At 43.5% G+C, this 15,468-nt stretch overlaps 1 protein-coding gene across 7 annotated transcripts in view; it reads right to left on the bottom strand.

The window, feature by feature from the left end:
* LOC123767583 (uncharacterized) overlaps nucleotides 1-15,468 on the bottom strand; it is a 95,263-nt gene that overhangs the window by 55,907 nt on the left and 23,888 nt on the right. The gene's annotated exons all lie outside the window — the stretch shown is intronic.

Below are 15,468 nucleotides of genomic sequence, written 5' to 3'. Positions count from 1 at the left end.
AAAGGCCATAGGTTCAAGTTAAGGAAACGAAGGTGCCACAAAATATACTAAAGTTCTCTTTTTCGAACAGTTGTAGAAGGTTGGAACAAGTTCAGTAGGAGGGCAGTTCAAACTACGGCACCAGCAGTAGTTTGAAAACAGCATGACAAAGATCATTGAGAAGACGAGACATCACGAGCGTAGCTCTCATCCTATAACTATATTTAGGTAATGCCTGCGTTTCTGGTTCAGCCTGGAGAGTGACCTTCTGTGCAGCTCATAAGGATTCTTCACCAGACTCTGGCGGACTGGAGCTCATCAGCTATTACACACAAATGACTCACAGAATTACCAATAAGTCCAAGTCCTTGTAGGCTGGGGGGTTGCAGTCCGTCCTTCATAAATGATGCCTGTAGTACGTAATACTTCTAAGGATGGATTATGCAAAATAATTGACTGTTTTACTCAAACAAATTCACGCCTTGTACAACTGAAATGTTAAAGAGCATAACGCAGACTGGAAAACACGAACCTAATGTGTACTAGGCCAAAGTAAGGAATCATGCACCACACACGCAATATATGATTTAATTTAGTATATATTTTAACTATACTCGGCCTAGGAAGAGTTAGGCCTGAATGTTGTCTTCTTTTTCGGACCTTCTACAAAATTACTAGCCCAAAATGGACCTGTTTTAGTTGTAACAGTCCATATTTTATACACTTTATCTATAGAATCTGTAGTGCTATCACTTTTGGAGGAGAGGATAGGTTAATACATAGTGCCTCGCCCTCACAATGTCTTTTGTAACTTGTAATCCGACATATGAGAAGACAACACACGTTAAAAAAATACAAGAACAATATACGATGAGCAAACTACAATTTGTAATTTGTAATGAATGAAACGACGACGTTTCGGTCCGTCCTGAACCATTATCAAGTCGTGTGTGAGCAAGTTCGGCGGACCGAAACGTGGTCGTTTCTTCCATCTTCTGATTGATGTCTGGTCTGGTCATCATATCTTCAACCACGTTATTGTCACTCATCGTCTGCGAAAACAACATAGCTTTTCTAGGCCTAACATAGTGCAGGTACGGAACATATTAGGCTTATTATATGTTAAGTTAGGCCTAGAATAGGTTCTCCTATCCAAGCTTAGACTATTTTGTTTTTGTGTTTAGTTTCTTGTTTGTATCGTGTATTGTCTTTTCAGAAGTCACCTTACTACTGCCAATAGTACAATTTGTGTACTGTTATATATGTGCAACAGTTCACATAATGTACTGAACCTCCCTTCCCCCAGTCGCGGTAGTACTCCAGGCTAGGCTGTCAGATAGGCCTAGTGACAATAAACACAAAGTCTGAAATTTACTAAGATATAATTTACAATGACATAAGTAAGGAGAAAATTGCGACGAAGTTAGAGTAACGAAGTGAAAGAAAAGACCGAGATTCTAAGGATGGGAGTGAAACTGAAAAATGGCGAATGTAAGAGACACAAGAAAATGGGTGCAACTTAAATGTTCAGTTAACAAAATTAACTTATTTTATCTATATATATAAGAGAGACCTTCTGAAGATGTATTTAATATACGAAAGTACTTAAGGAAATTTCCTGTTTCATTTTTCCTCCGTGGTCTGACATTGTCACATTCTTAATCACGTGTTTATTTTCGTGATATACACACATATAAGAGAGAATGTCTGTTTTTTTGTCTGTCCAATGTTGGAGGCCAGACACTTGGGGCTAGCCTTACACAACTTTGAACGGGGTGAGAATAGCTTGAGCTACCTCATCCCTTTGTGTGTATTTTACCTCAATAAACTTATTTCAATTTCAATTACACAACTTTCACACATGAAGCATGTGAGGTATGGGAGTGTTAGAGGTCAGTCGGGGTCAGCTACAGTAGCACACTTTGCATCTGTCGATTATCTCAGTGTTGTTTGTCAGTATATCTGGTGATGATCTGGCTGTGTATAGAGACTATGTGTTCTTTCATGGGGCCTTGCTGTTTGTTATTGTTAACCATGATCTCATACACACCTCAGTTGTATGCAGGTTGATGAAGAACTCAGTAAAGTAATGCAGGGCCTAGTCAGTAATGGATTCAGTAACGGATGTGTGAGAGAGATCACTAAAAGGAAGGTGAGCCTCCATGCTGCCTCTGACGAAACAGCCAACAATACATTATCTATCCATCCCGTTGTAATATTCTAAAGGAACTTCCTTTCTCTGCGGCTCACAAGCTGGAGGAAAGAGTCCCGAAAGAAATTTTGATAGAAAAGTGACCCTTACCGACACCAACGAACAGACTGAGTTAATAATATACTACAAGAGCAAGAAAACCGGCAACTTACTCATTACAAACTTTCCCGACACATAACCCAACCAAATACATTGAAAGAGAGGAATGTCGTCTATGCCTTCACATGCCCACTTGGGGACTGTTAGCCCTAATGATCCCAATATAGAGTTGAGATTACCAGTCTCAGCTCTACCTGTAATCAGTCAGTTCACCACCGGTCTCAATTAAAAAAGCGCGCCATTCTATGTGTCTCTGACAAAAGTAATACGGGAGAGCACTGAGAGTCACACTGACGACACAGTTGTCATCACCACCGAGACACAAACACCACACACTAAACAGATGCGGCTCCTCCATAATGTGGAGAACAGAAGGATGATTGGGCCTGCAGCGCGCCAGAATGACTTTAGCCAAGAAAAGATTGCGCAACAAGCGTGCATTGTGATGCAACATTGAGTGATAGGAACACGTTCTAACATGAAATCATGTGACACACATGGGCAGGATTGGTCTTGGTTACGTAATCTGTTTCACAACACTCAACTTAATAATGATTAAAGTAAACAACAACAAATGTTGTTTATTTTTTATTGCCGTTTTTATTTTTTGGGTCATTGAAAATAAACTGTACCCCTAAATCCCAGACTACCTATCATACAGGGCATATCGAAGCCCCGTGTGGCCCACCATATAGCATCTGTAGTCCACTATAGCCTAATGTAGCCACTATAGCCTAATGTAGCCACTATAGCCTAATGTAGCCACTATAGCCTAATGTAGCCACTATAGCCTAATGTAGCCACTATAGCCTAATGTAGCCACTATAGCCTAATGTAGCCACTATAGCCTAATGTAGCCATTATAGCCTAATGTAGCCACTATAGCCTAATGTAGCCACTATAGCCTAATGTAGCCACTATAGCCTAATGTAGCCACTATAGCCTAATGTAGCCACTATAGCCTAGTGTAGCCACTATAGCCTAATGTAGTCCACTATAGCCTAATGTAGCCACTATAGCCTAATGTAGCCACTATAGCCTAGTGTAGCCACTATAGCCTAATGTAGTCCACTATAGCCTAATGTAGCCACTATAGCCTAATGTAGCCACTATAGCCTAATGTAGCCACTATAGCCTAATGTAGCCACTATAGCCTAATGTAGCCACTATAGCCTAATGTAGCCACTATAGCCTAATGTAGCCACTATAGCCTAGTGTAGCCACTATAGCCTAATGTAGCCACTATAGCCTAATGTAGCCACTATAGCCTAATGTAGCCACTATAGCCTAGTGTAGCCACTATAGCCTAATGTAGTCCACTATAGCCTAATGTAGTCCACTATAGCCTAATGTAGCCACTATAGCCTAATGTAGCCACTATAGCCTAGTGTAGCCACTATAGCCTAATGTAGTCCACTATAGCCTAATGTAGCCACTATAGCCTAATGTAGCCACTATAGCCTAGTGTAGCCACTATAGCCTAATGTAGCCACTATAGCCTAATGTAGCCACTATAGCCTAATGTAGTCCACTATAGCCTAGTGTAGCTCACTATAGGCTAGTGTAGCAGACCATAGCCTAGTGTAGTTCACTATAGCCTAATGTAGCCACTATAGCCTAGTGTAGCCACTATAGCCTAATGTAGTCCACTATAGCCTAATGTAGCCACTATAGCCTAATGTAGCCACTATAGCCTAGTGTAGCCACTATAGCCTAATGTAGCCACTATAGCCTAATGTAGCCACTATAGCCTAATGTAGTCCACTATAGCCTAGTGTAGCTCACTATAGCCTAGTGTAGCAGACCATAGCCTAGTGTAGCAGAGACCATGACGTAGTGTAACCCAGTATACCTTAGTGTAGCAGACCATAACCTCGTGTTGCCCACCTTAGGAGAGGAGAGAGGGGGAAGAAGTTATAGGAGGGAAGGGAGACGCAGGGAGGGAGGAGTGTGGTGGTGACAGAGGGAGACACTCCCTACTTTTCCCCCTCCCAGACAGGGAGGAAAAGGAGGGAGTGATGTAGATGAGGGAGAGAGTGACGGAGGGAAGGGAGGAAGGGAAAGAGAGAAAGAAGAGGAAGACATGACAGAAGAGAAGGATGGCAAGGTGTGAGAAAAGAGGGAGAAGAAGGAAGGGCGAGGCAGGGAGGGAAGGGTGGAGGGAGAGGGGAAGGAGGGGGAGGGAGATAAGGATGGAGAGAGGGAGGGAGAGGATAGGCGGTGATGCACCACACTATTGATTGCTCCTGCTGAAGGACATTCTGGGTCCTCCTCTTCGGCTACGCCTTCCCTACACTATACTTCTCTACATAACTTCCTTTCACTACTTCCTTCCGCTACTTCCCTCAGCTATTTTCCTCAGATACTTTCCTCCGCTACTTCATTTAGTTATTCCTCTCCGCTATTTCCATTCACAACCCCTCCACAAAGGCGGGGGCGGTCCAAGAGCTAGAGCCCAATCCTGCAGGTCCAAGTAGGCGAGTACAAATAGTCGAGTACACACCACAATTATTATTATTATAACTCACTACGCTTGGAGCGGAGTGACTTAAAAGTTACACGATCAATACCAAGTCTCCGTGGTGAAGGTACACCTCCACCAAGGGTCCACTAACACACTACACCTCCACCAAGGGTCCACTAACACACTACACCTCCACCAAGGGTCCACTAACACACTACACCACCACCAAGGGTCCACTAACACACTATACACCACCACCAAGGGTCCACTAACACACTATACACCACCACCAAGGGTCCACTAACACACTACACCACCACCAAGGGTCCACTAACACACTACACCACCACCAAGGGTCCACTAACACACTACACCTCCACCAAGGGTCCACTAACACACTACACCTCCACCAAGGGTCCACTAACACACTACACCTCCACCAAGGGTCCACTAACACACTACACCTCTACCAAGGGTCCACTAACACACTACACCACCACCAAGGGTCCACTAACACACTACACCACCACCAAGGGTCCACTAACACACTACACCACCACCAAGGGCCCACTAACACACTACACCACCACCAAGGGCCCACTAACACACTACACCACCACCAAGGGCCCACTAACACACTACACCACCACCAAGGGTCCACTAACACACACTACACCACCACCAAGGGCCCACTAACACACTACACCACCACCAAGGGTCCACTAACACACTATACACCACCACCAAGGGTCCACTAACACACTATACACCACCACCAAGGGCCCACTAACACACTACACCACCACCAAGGGTCCACTAACACACTATACACCACCACCAAGGGCCCATTAACACACTATACACCACCACCAAGGGCCCACTAACACACTACACCACCACCAAGGGCCCACTAACACACTATACACCACCACCAAGGGTCCACTAACACACTACACCACCACCAAGGGCCCACTAACACACTACACCACCACCAAGGGCCCACTAACACACTACACCACCACCAAGGGTCCACTAACTCCTCCACCAACAACACAATCCTCTCACAAAATTAATTTCTTCACAAATCAATATTTTTGGCGGAACTTGTTTAAGGTTTTGACTCCTCATGGTCACTGTCGAGTACCTCATCGTCACTGCCTGGTACCTCATGGTCACTGCCGAGTACCTCATGGTCACTGTCGAGTACCTTATCGTCACTGCCCGGTACCTCATGGTCACTGCCGAGTACCCCATCGTCACTGTCGAGTACCTTATGGTCGCTTCTTGCATAATAGTAAATGATAGATGGAATAGCCACTGTGAATTTTTGCTTTGTCTCAGTTGTGCTAAATGTTGTCGGAGGTCTGAGTGTGGAGTATGAGGTGGACCTTGACCCCCCAAGGTTAACGCCAGCGGTTAAAGTCGCGACGTCATGGTATAGGGAGGTAGGTGATGTCATGGTGTGAAAATGTGACGTCGGTTAATGTGTGAAGTCAGGGGAATCAATGTAAATTTAGCGAATGACGTCATAATATAAACACGTCAAACTTTTAACCATTAATATTTTCCTGTTAAATTCTGCGTTCAGAACGTGGACGACAGTGACGCCAAGATTGGACGACAGTGACGCTAAGACTGGACGACAGTGACGCCAAGACTGGACGACAGTGACCTTACCTTACATTGTGGTTACCTTCTAATGGTTCCGAGGATCAACGTTCCCGCGGCCCGGTCTCTGACCAGGCCTCCTGGTTGGCGGTCTGGTCACCCAGACTGTTGAATTTGGTTGCTCGTAGCCTGACGTACAAGTCACAGCCTGGTTGATCAGGTCTACTTTGGAGGTGTTTGTAGAGTTCTCCTTTGAACAGTGGGTCGGCCAGTTATGTTCCTTATGTGTTGAAATTGAAATAAGTTTATTGAGGTAAAATACACACAAAGGGATGAGGTAGCTCAAGCTATTCTCACCCCGTTCAGTACATCGTGTTAATACATACATATACACACATCACAAACAATAAACATATTACCAAACATTCTGAGAGATAAACATCTACATTTCCTTTATGTGTAGAGGGAGCGTGTTGAACAGTCTTGGACCCTTTATGTTGCTTTTCTCAGTGTTCGATTTGCACCTCTGCTTTTCAACGGAGCTATTCTGCACATCCTGCCATGCCTTCTGGTCTCATGTGATGTTATTTCCGTATGTAGTTTTTAAATCAGTCCCTCTAATAATTTTCAAGTGTAGATTATTATGTACTTCGCGTCTGCGGTCGAGAGAATACAGATTTAAAGACTTTAATAGGTCCCAATAATTTACATTTTTTACCGAGTGGATTTTACCAACACCAAATCTTTGCACTTTCTCCAGGTCAGTAATTTCTCTAACTCTGAATGCGGCTGTTATTATGCAACAATATTCCACCTCTATATCATTGCTCTTTCCTTCTGTCGTGTGATTTGACTTGATCCTCTCCTCGTTAAACATCATAATATATTCTGTGGCCCATTGAAAGATTGGACGATAGTGATGGAACACCATAAATGGTTGTATTTAATATTTCACATACAACGAGTCAGTCACACAGGGTATTGGCGGCGCCAGGCTGTCGGCCCAGAGTATTTTCCGTCACACCTTTCTAGTGTTAATTGTTCACAGGTTGTAGAGGTCAGGTCGCGTCACGTGACCTGACCTCTGCTAAGCTCATAATTGCAGACGGGTGGGTGTGTTCTTTCCATAAAATAAGCCGCTGTCTAGGTGTGGTAGGAAGATAGCCAGAGGCTGTCTCCTGGTAGGCGGAGTTTAATTCCCTAGTTTCCCCTTAAATACCTGTGGAACTGCACATTTGAGATAGATGAATACAGAGAGAGAGAGAGAGAGGAGCCTCGCTAGGTATGTACAGACCTGTCCCAGGTCGGAGGGGACTGTCTGTCAGCCGTGTCACCCGTCCTTGCTAACCGTCTTATAATCGGAGACTTTATTAGGAAATGTAGATGTTTATCTCTCAGAATGCTTGGTAATATGTTTATTGTTTGTGATGTGTGTCTATGTATGTATTAACACGATGTACTGAACGGGGTGATAATAGCTTGAGCTACCTCATCCCTTTGTGTGTATTTTACCTCAATAAACTTATTTCAATTTCAACGGGAAAACAATAGACCCTTTACAGAGAGCATTACAATGTTTACTAACACAAACTGATCACATCAAAAACGACAATTTTTAACAAAAAGTTACAAAAAAAGATAACATTGATAACAGAACTCCTTTGGAAACCATTTAAATTCAACAATCACAAATCTAGTTTAATTACATTTTTGGAATCAATTGTTGTGCATGTTCAAAATATGTTCAAGGTATAGTGACAAGTTCATTTTCTTCTAAAATTATCCAATCAGGTTGGCCAGTTTGATTGTCACTCTGTAATATAAATTGGATAAGTTTAGATTTAGGAAAGACTTGGGTAAATACTGGTTCAGTAACAGGGTTGTTGATTTGTGGAACCAATTGCCGCGTAACATTGTGGAGGTGGGGTCCCTCGATTGTTTCAAGCGTGGGTTGGACATGTATATGAGTGGGATTGGGTGGTTATAAATAGGAGCTGCCTCGTATGGGCCAATAGGCCTTCTGCAGTTGCCTTTGTTCTTATGTTCTTATGTAATCACTTCGCGAACATATATCGAGGTCCTCCCAAGGTGGAACTACTGAACCTTCCCAGATGCAACCCAACAAGAAGCTGACAAACTCCTAGGTACCTATTTACTGCTAGGTGAATAGCACCTAGGTGATATAGGTGATGGAGTAAGCGCCCAACTATTTCTCTCCCGCCCGGGATTCAAACCCGGAATTCCCGATGGTGAGTCGAGAAGGAACCCAACTGTTCTGCCAGTTATGTAATTCTTTGTCCATTTGTGTCACTACTCGACGAACTCCACCAGCGTTGGTAAACTTACTTTGTGTCTGTAGTCCCTGGAGTCATGTGGAGTGATCGCATACACGCTCGCGTCCCAATGACACATGCGCTTAATGCGCCTCATGAACACGGCTTGATAAGTACTCTGTGTATGAGGATACACGTGTCGTGCGCTAACATCAGCACCGCAGCTGCGCGTGTACAAACACCTCGAGGCTTATGAACGCATACTGGGAGTGCGCAGGGAGAGGCACCTCGCATGGCGCAGGCTCACAAGGCGAGGGTGGGCAGGAAGCTCAGAAACAAGGAGGGGTTACGCGTTCCAGTTGACACTTGACACTTGACACATGACACGTGTGTGCAGGAAGGTGGTCACACCAGTAGCCCGGTGCTCCCTCCTCTACACTACCAATGGTAACAACAGGTACAACAGCAAGCAGGCGGGGCATGGAGAGCTACACCTCACTTCCTCATGCTGCCTTCCTGGCTGCATACTCTAGGATTGGTCTGACATATGTGGTATACAAAGTTCTCAATGATTCCTTACATAAGTTTCTGAATGCCGTTCTTATGTTGGCCAGCCTGGCATATGCCGCTGAAGTTATCCTCTTGATATGTGCTGCAGAAGACAGGTCTGGCGTGATGTCAACCCCCCAAGTCTTTTTCTCTCTCTGATTCTTGAAGAATTTCATCTCCGAGATGATACCTTGTATCTGGCCTCCTGCTCCCTACACCTATCTTCATTACATTGCATTTGCTTGGGTTAAACTCTAACAACCATTTGTTCGAACATTCCTGCAGCTTGTCCAAGTCTTCTTGAAGTCTCAAGCAGTCCTCCTCTGTCTTAATCCTTCTCATAATTTTGGCATCGTCAGCAAACATTGAGAGAAATGAATCTATACGCTCCGGGAGATCATTTACATACATCAGAAACAAGATAGGACCGAGTACAGAGCCCTGTGAGACTCCACTGGTGACTTCACGCCAATCTAAGGTCTCACTCCTCACCGTAACTCTCTGCTTCCTATTGCTTAGGTACTCCCTTATCCACTAGAGCACCTTACCAGCTACACCTGCCTGTCTCTCCAGCTTATGTACCAGCCTCTTATGCGGTACTGTGTTATACTCAAAATTCTGTCAGTTGAAATGTAACCAATCACAGGCAAGTAGGCCTCTGACGTCATGCCAGACAGAGGAGCATCAAGCATGCTCCCAGCAGCCTCAGTTATCCTCACAGACCCAGAGTAGGTGGACCTCGGCTGGCCAGTTATACACCTGTTTGCCTCACTCAATAAATATATACAGAAGCGACTACTGTGTCTACATTCAACCCGAACAAGGCAAACGAATACTGGTAGCAGCAGTGGGATCCAGAAATTTTTTTCTGGAAGCAAAAGTTCCAGTACCCAGCATCGCCTCGTGTTCCAGCCAAAACCGCCGCCACCGCCACCGCCATAAGCCGCCATCCTGCCACCCACGCATCAAATATTGTGCCAGACCGGGGTCCTGCCATCAACCACTACTCCAGGCTAACGTTTTAGAAGTAAGGGTCAATATTTTCCTGTGAGAACGCTCACTCATCAGTGAGGAGGAAGGAAGCTTCCCGCGCCAGCCATTTTTGAACCTCGCGCCACCACGAGGGAACCACCTATTACACCCACCACCACCACCACCGCCACCCAAGCTGACAGTATCAAGCTTCGTGAGGGTGCAAGCTACTGCAATCGTCGTCAGCCATCGTCGCAAGTATCAACTGGTTATTCCATCGTCGCAATATTGTCGTCGTCAGAATTTATCTTCGTGCCTCTAGCCTGAACAGTGTGGGGTCCCTGAGTCTCGCGCCACCGCCGCCAGGAGCGCTGCCGTCGCATCCAGTTTGTAAACACGCCTCACATGGGCCTCTTCAGATCTTCACGACGCTTCTCCTACTTTGGCTACTGGTGATCCTCATAAATTACAACCCTGAGATAAGTAATTGCTAGTTGAGAACAACGTGCCAAGTGTTAAAAAGTGACTTATGTAATAATTCCCATAATATCCTGTGAATTAACCATTCAGTGACTTGTTAAATATTGGAGCTGGTTCAGTACTGCACTCCCCACAGTTTTCCTGTGTGATTTCAACATTCCTGCTTCTTACAGTAATTTCATTGAATTTTAATTGTTCTCCTAGAGTGTTATTGGTAAATTCAAATTCCAGTGAATTAAGAAATCCTTGTTTTAGTAGCAGTTAAGGATTTGTGCAATATAATTTTTTTTTAATTTCTCCAGACCTAACTTGAAATTTATCCTTTAAGCATTTTATTTTAAACTTTTACCATAGGAGTTATATACATTCCTGTGTCCAGTTTATGTGCTACATCCATATTTCTTGCATTGCCACTTGTTGTGTTGAATCTTTTTAATGAAATTTTGCAATTGCATTTCCCAGTTTTTATTCTAAATTGCTGTGCTTAGTCTGGTTTAATTAATTTACATACATCTAATTCCAGTCATTTTTTTAATGAAAGATTGCTAAATTTAGTTTACAATTGCTTGTTCTTGATTATTTTCTTGCCTAGCCCAATTTAATAATTTTATTTCTGCCATTTTTACTTTAGCCAAGTTGATATTTTTTTGTGTTTATTTTTGTGTATACTATTTCTGATGCCAGGTGCACTTAATTATAATCTGCGTTCAAATATTACTTCCACGGCTGTGACAATGCCTACCACTGTTGAAACCCCTTCAGAATCAATGGGAACAGTTGCTCGTCCCAATGGCCAGAGATCAGCTCAGGAAATGGCTATTCCTCTTTTTGCTGGGGAATCGCGTTTATTAGAATCATGGTTTAGTAAGGTTGAAGCGAAAACAGTTGCACGTTTTTCTAAGCCTACTGATGCCGAATACTTAGCAATTGCACGGTCAGCCGTGGACACAACCAAAGGTGATGCACGTTTTGTTGTTGATGAGAAAGCCATTGTTAGCCTTCAGTCTTGGCCTGAATTTAAGGATTTCTTTCGCCGTCGCTTTGTTAATAAAGGAGACCTTGACCCATATAGGTTAGTCAAGAAAATTGCCAATGCCACCATGCAGCCTGGTGAATCGTTTAATGCGTTTACTAGCCGTCTCGATCAGTATCTGTATGCCTTAGTTTCTGCTATGAATAATTCAACTTGGTTAGATAAAGACAATAATCTGTCCCCTGAGGCTATGGCCAAAATGATAGCATTTAGTACTTTAATGCATTTTGCCCCCGAGCATACAAAACCAATCGTTGAGCAACAAAATTTTGGTGTTAAACATGAAATTGGTGAAGTATTTGAGGCTATTAACAATGCCGCAGATAAACTAGCTCCCCGAAGTGCTCAACTGTTGCCACCCTCTGATGCTGTAAATGTAGTTACAAGTTCTCAGCATCCTCCCACAAATTCTCAAAACTCTTGGTCGCAGAAGCGTACCCATGCTCGTAGCCCCCAGTCAAATTCGCCGCCTCATAAAATGCCGAAACGCCATAGTCCACAACCATCCACTCCCTCATGTTGGCATTGTGGTAAGAGTAACCACCTTGCAAGGGACTGTTGGTCCGCCCCTAGATCATCACCTCCTAGACAATTCTCTCGGCCCCCTCATCAATCTAATCATTCTAGGCTTCCATATTGCACGTACCATAAACAAGTTGGTCACCACACTGCGGATTGTAGAGCTAGGCAAAGGACATCTCCACCTCGTAACTCCCATGGTCAGTCTTGGCGAGGCTCACAGCGTCCAAGACATTATCAGAACTCTCGTAATTACAACTCCCAGCCCAGCTATAATGCAATTTCAAATTATAATGCTCAGTCACAGAATGCTGGAGCTCACAATGTTCACTCCATGTCGTCGGGAAACCCCCAAGGCCATCCGCTAACCAATTCAAGCTAGCCAATCCTAGTGCCCTCCCTGTGTATTCAGTAGCTACCCAAAATAGATTTGGACACTTGACAGAGGAGGACACTGACTCTAGACCAGTTGTAGATGTTGACGGATCCACAGTAAATTTGACACAAACAAGACACAGATATCCCAGACAACATAAGTCAAAAATAGTAACTTGTCCAGTCTCAAGTGATGGTCCCCTTGTATCAGCCATTGTACATGGTAGAGTTTTAAAAGTTTTTCTTGACTCAGGTGCAAAAATTAATATTGTCAAGCCCTCAGCTCTTAGAGACATTGAAAGTAAGCACCCTACTATTTTAAAACAGTCACACATACCTTTTCTAAGTGGTATTTCAGGAAATAAAGTAAAAGTTCAGGGTGAAATTGACCTCCCACTCAAGTTCAATGATGTCACATTGTCTATAACATGTTTAGTTGTTGACATTATTCATTTTCCTGGAGACATTCTCTTAGGTCTGTACACCATGATTGATGAAAATATTGCATTGTTTCCCCATCATTGGAACATAAGTATCAAAGACCATGTCATACCCTTGTGTAGCATGTATCGACAGGGCCACGAGTTCAACCTTCAATCAGATTATGTTAATTTTGTTGACACCCGCCTTGCAAGCGTAGGTTTGTCAGATCATTGTCGTGGTAGCATACCCGAGAAAACAGGCACTCGATTGAAGCATAGTAGTTGTGCAGTTGTTAAGGAGAATGAGTATCGGGACTTTCTGGAAGGGGACGCCCTAACGGATTCTCGTTGTCTCGCTCGCCTGGCAGCTTCCATCTCTGAAGTCAGTGGTTCCACGGCTACTGACACTGTGCTACACCCTCATTCTCTCACCAGAATAAGAGTTAAGGTTCAGGGAGTGCCTGAGTTGTCGGATGTGATTGCGGAAAGTGAAACATGTAAAGTGAATGGTACATTTGTTGAACCCTCCTGGCACACAGTGCAGGATGGTACTGTCTCACTTTTTATCGCGAACACAAGTAATGCCGATATCCATCTCCAGTCTGGTACCCATGTTGTAGATTTTGCCCATTACTCGTTACCGGTGCGAGTTGTGGATGATGTCTCCATGGATCATACTGTTTGTACACTCACACCAGGAGAACAGGGATCTCAGCCAGAGGTGCAAGCGCAACACCTCAGTCCTACTGATTTTCCTGACTCTGTGGCTCAGCTTTTGGAAATTTTGAACAGGAATAGAGCTGTTGTTGCTCTACCAGGAGAAAAATTAGGTCTCACTCCTCTCATTACACATAAAATTCCCCTTGAACAAGGAACTACGCCTATTTATGTACCAGCTTACCGTCTTCCCCATTCTCAGAGAGCAGAAGCAGATAGACTTGTAGAAGAAATGTTACAGAGCGATGTAATTGAATCGAGTAATTCGCCATGGAACGCTCCATTGATTCTTGTACCAAAGCGAGATGGGACTTGGAGACCTGTAATCGATTATCGCAAGCTTAACAGAGTAACAATACCTGATCGTTTCCCACTTCCAGTTCTAAATGATTTGTTGCAAAGTATTGGTCGAAACAAAGTATTCTCAACGTTAGATTTGTTGCAGGGATTCTGGCAAATCCCCCTTGATGAGGAAAGTAAACAATTGACAGCCTTTAGTACTCCCAATGGTCATTTTCATTTCAAAAGAATGCCGTTTGGTTTGCGTAGTAGTCCAATAACCTTTTCACGGCTCATGACAAACCTATTTCGTAGATTGATAGGAAGTACGCTTCTAGTTTACCTTGATGATCTCATAATCATGTCGCAAGATGTTCAGACTCATTTCCAGAACCTTGAGAAAGTACTTGCAAAGCTCGCTGAAGCTAATTTAAAAATAAAGCTTGCAAAATGTTCATTTTTAAAGCAAAAGATTAATTTCCTAGGTCATACAGTTACACCTTCAGGTATTACATTGAATGAATCAAAAATTATTGCTGCCCGTGATTTTCCAACACCTCGTACCGCAGAAGCCGTAAGACAGTTCACAGGTCTTGTAGGATTTTATCGTTCATTTATTGCTGGATTCTCTATTATAGCCGCTCCGCTTTACAAGTTGCAAAGAAAAGATGAACCCTTTGTTTGGGGAGAGGCCCAGGATCAGTCATTCAAAAAACTCAAAGCAGCCTTGATTTCGTCACCTGTCCTTAGGTACCCAGATTTTTCTAAACCTTTTACGTTGGTTACAGATGCTAGTGACATAGGTTTAGGTGCTGCATTACTTCAAACAGAAGGTCACAGAGATCACGCAATAGCTTATGCTAGCCGTACTTTATCTAAAGAAGAGAAAAATTATAGTGCAACAGAACGAGAAGCCTTGGCAGTTGTTTGGGCACTTAAACATTTCAAGGATACAATTTATAATTACCCAGTTCATGTTCTTACAGATCACCAACCATTAATTCCCTTGTTCAAAAATAAGAATCCAGTTGGAAAGTTTGCTAGATATTTGCTCACAATTCAAGAATTCAATCCCACATTTGGATATATTCCAGGAAAGCAAAATGTTGTAGCCGATGCGTTTTCTCGACACGTAGCTGCGATTCAGTTAAATTACCCAGCATTAGATGCTACAGTAGTAGAAACGGAACAAAGACAAGACCCCATATGGGCACCCGTCATTAAATTTTTGACTAAGCAAGACACTCGCCCGATTCATAAACCACCAGTACCATTGAAAGAACTAGTTATGTTGGACAATTTACTGTGTAGAGTAGTAAAGCTAGGGACAGCCTCGAGGAAATGTTGTCAGTTAGTTGTTCCAGCTGTCTTGGTACCAACTGTGTTAAAAATTATCCATGATGCTCCTGCAAGTGCACATCCAGGAAAGGATCGTACACTCCAACAAGGTCGATTGAAATATTTTTGGCCAAAAATGGCTAAGGAGA

The sequence above is a fragment of the Procambarus clarkii genome, chromosome 67 (genome assembly GCF_040958095.1).
Source record: "Procambarus clarkii isolate CNS0578487 chromosome 67, FALCON_Pclarkii_2.0, whole genome shotgun sequence".
In the NCBI taxonomy this organism is placed as follows: domain Eukaryota; kingdom Metazoa; phylum Arthropoda; class Malacostraca; order Decapoda; family Cambaridae; genus Procambarus; species Procambarus clarkii.
The sequence above is the reverse complement of the archived record's forward strand: the minus strand, read 5'-3'. Positions and strand labels throughout refer to the sequence as shown.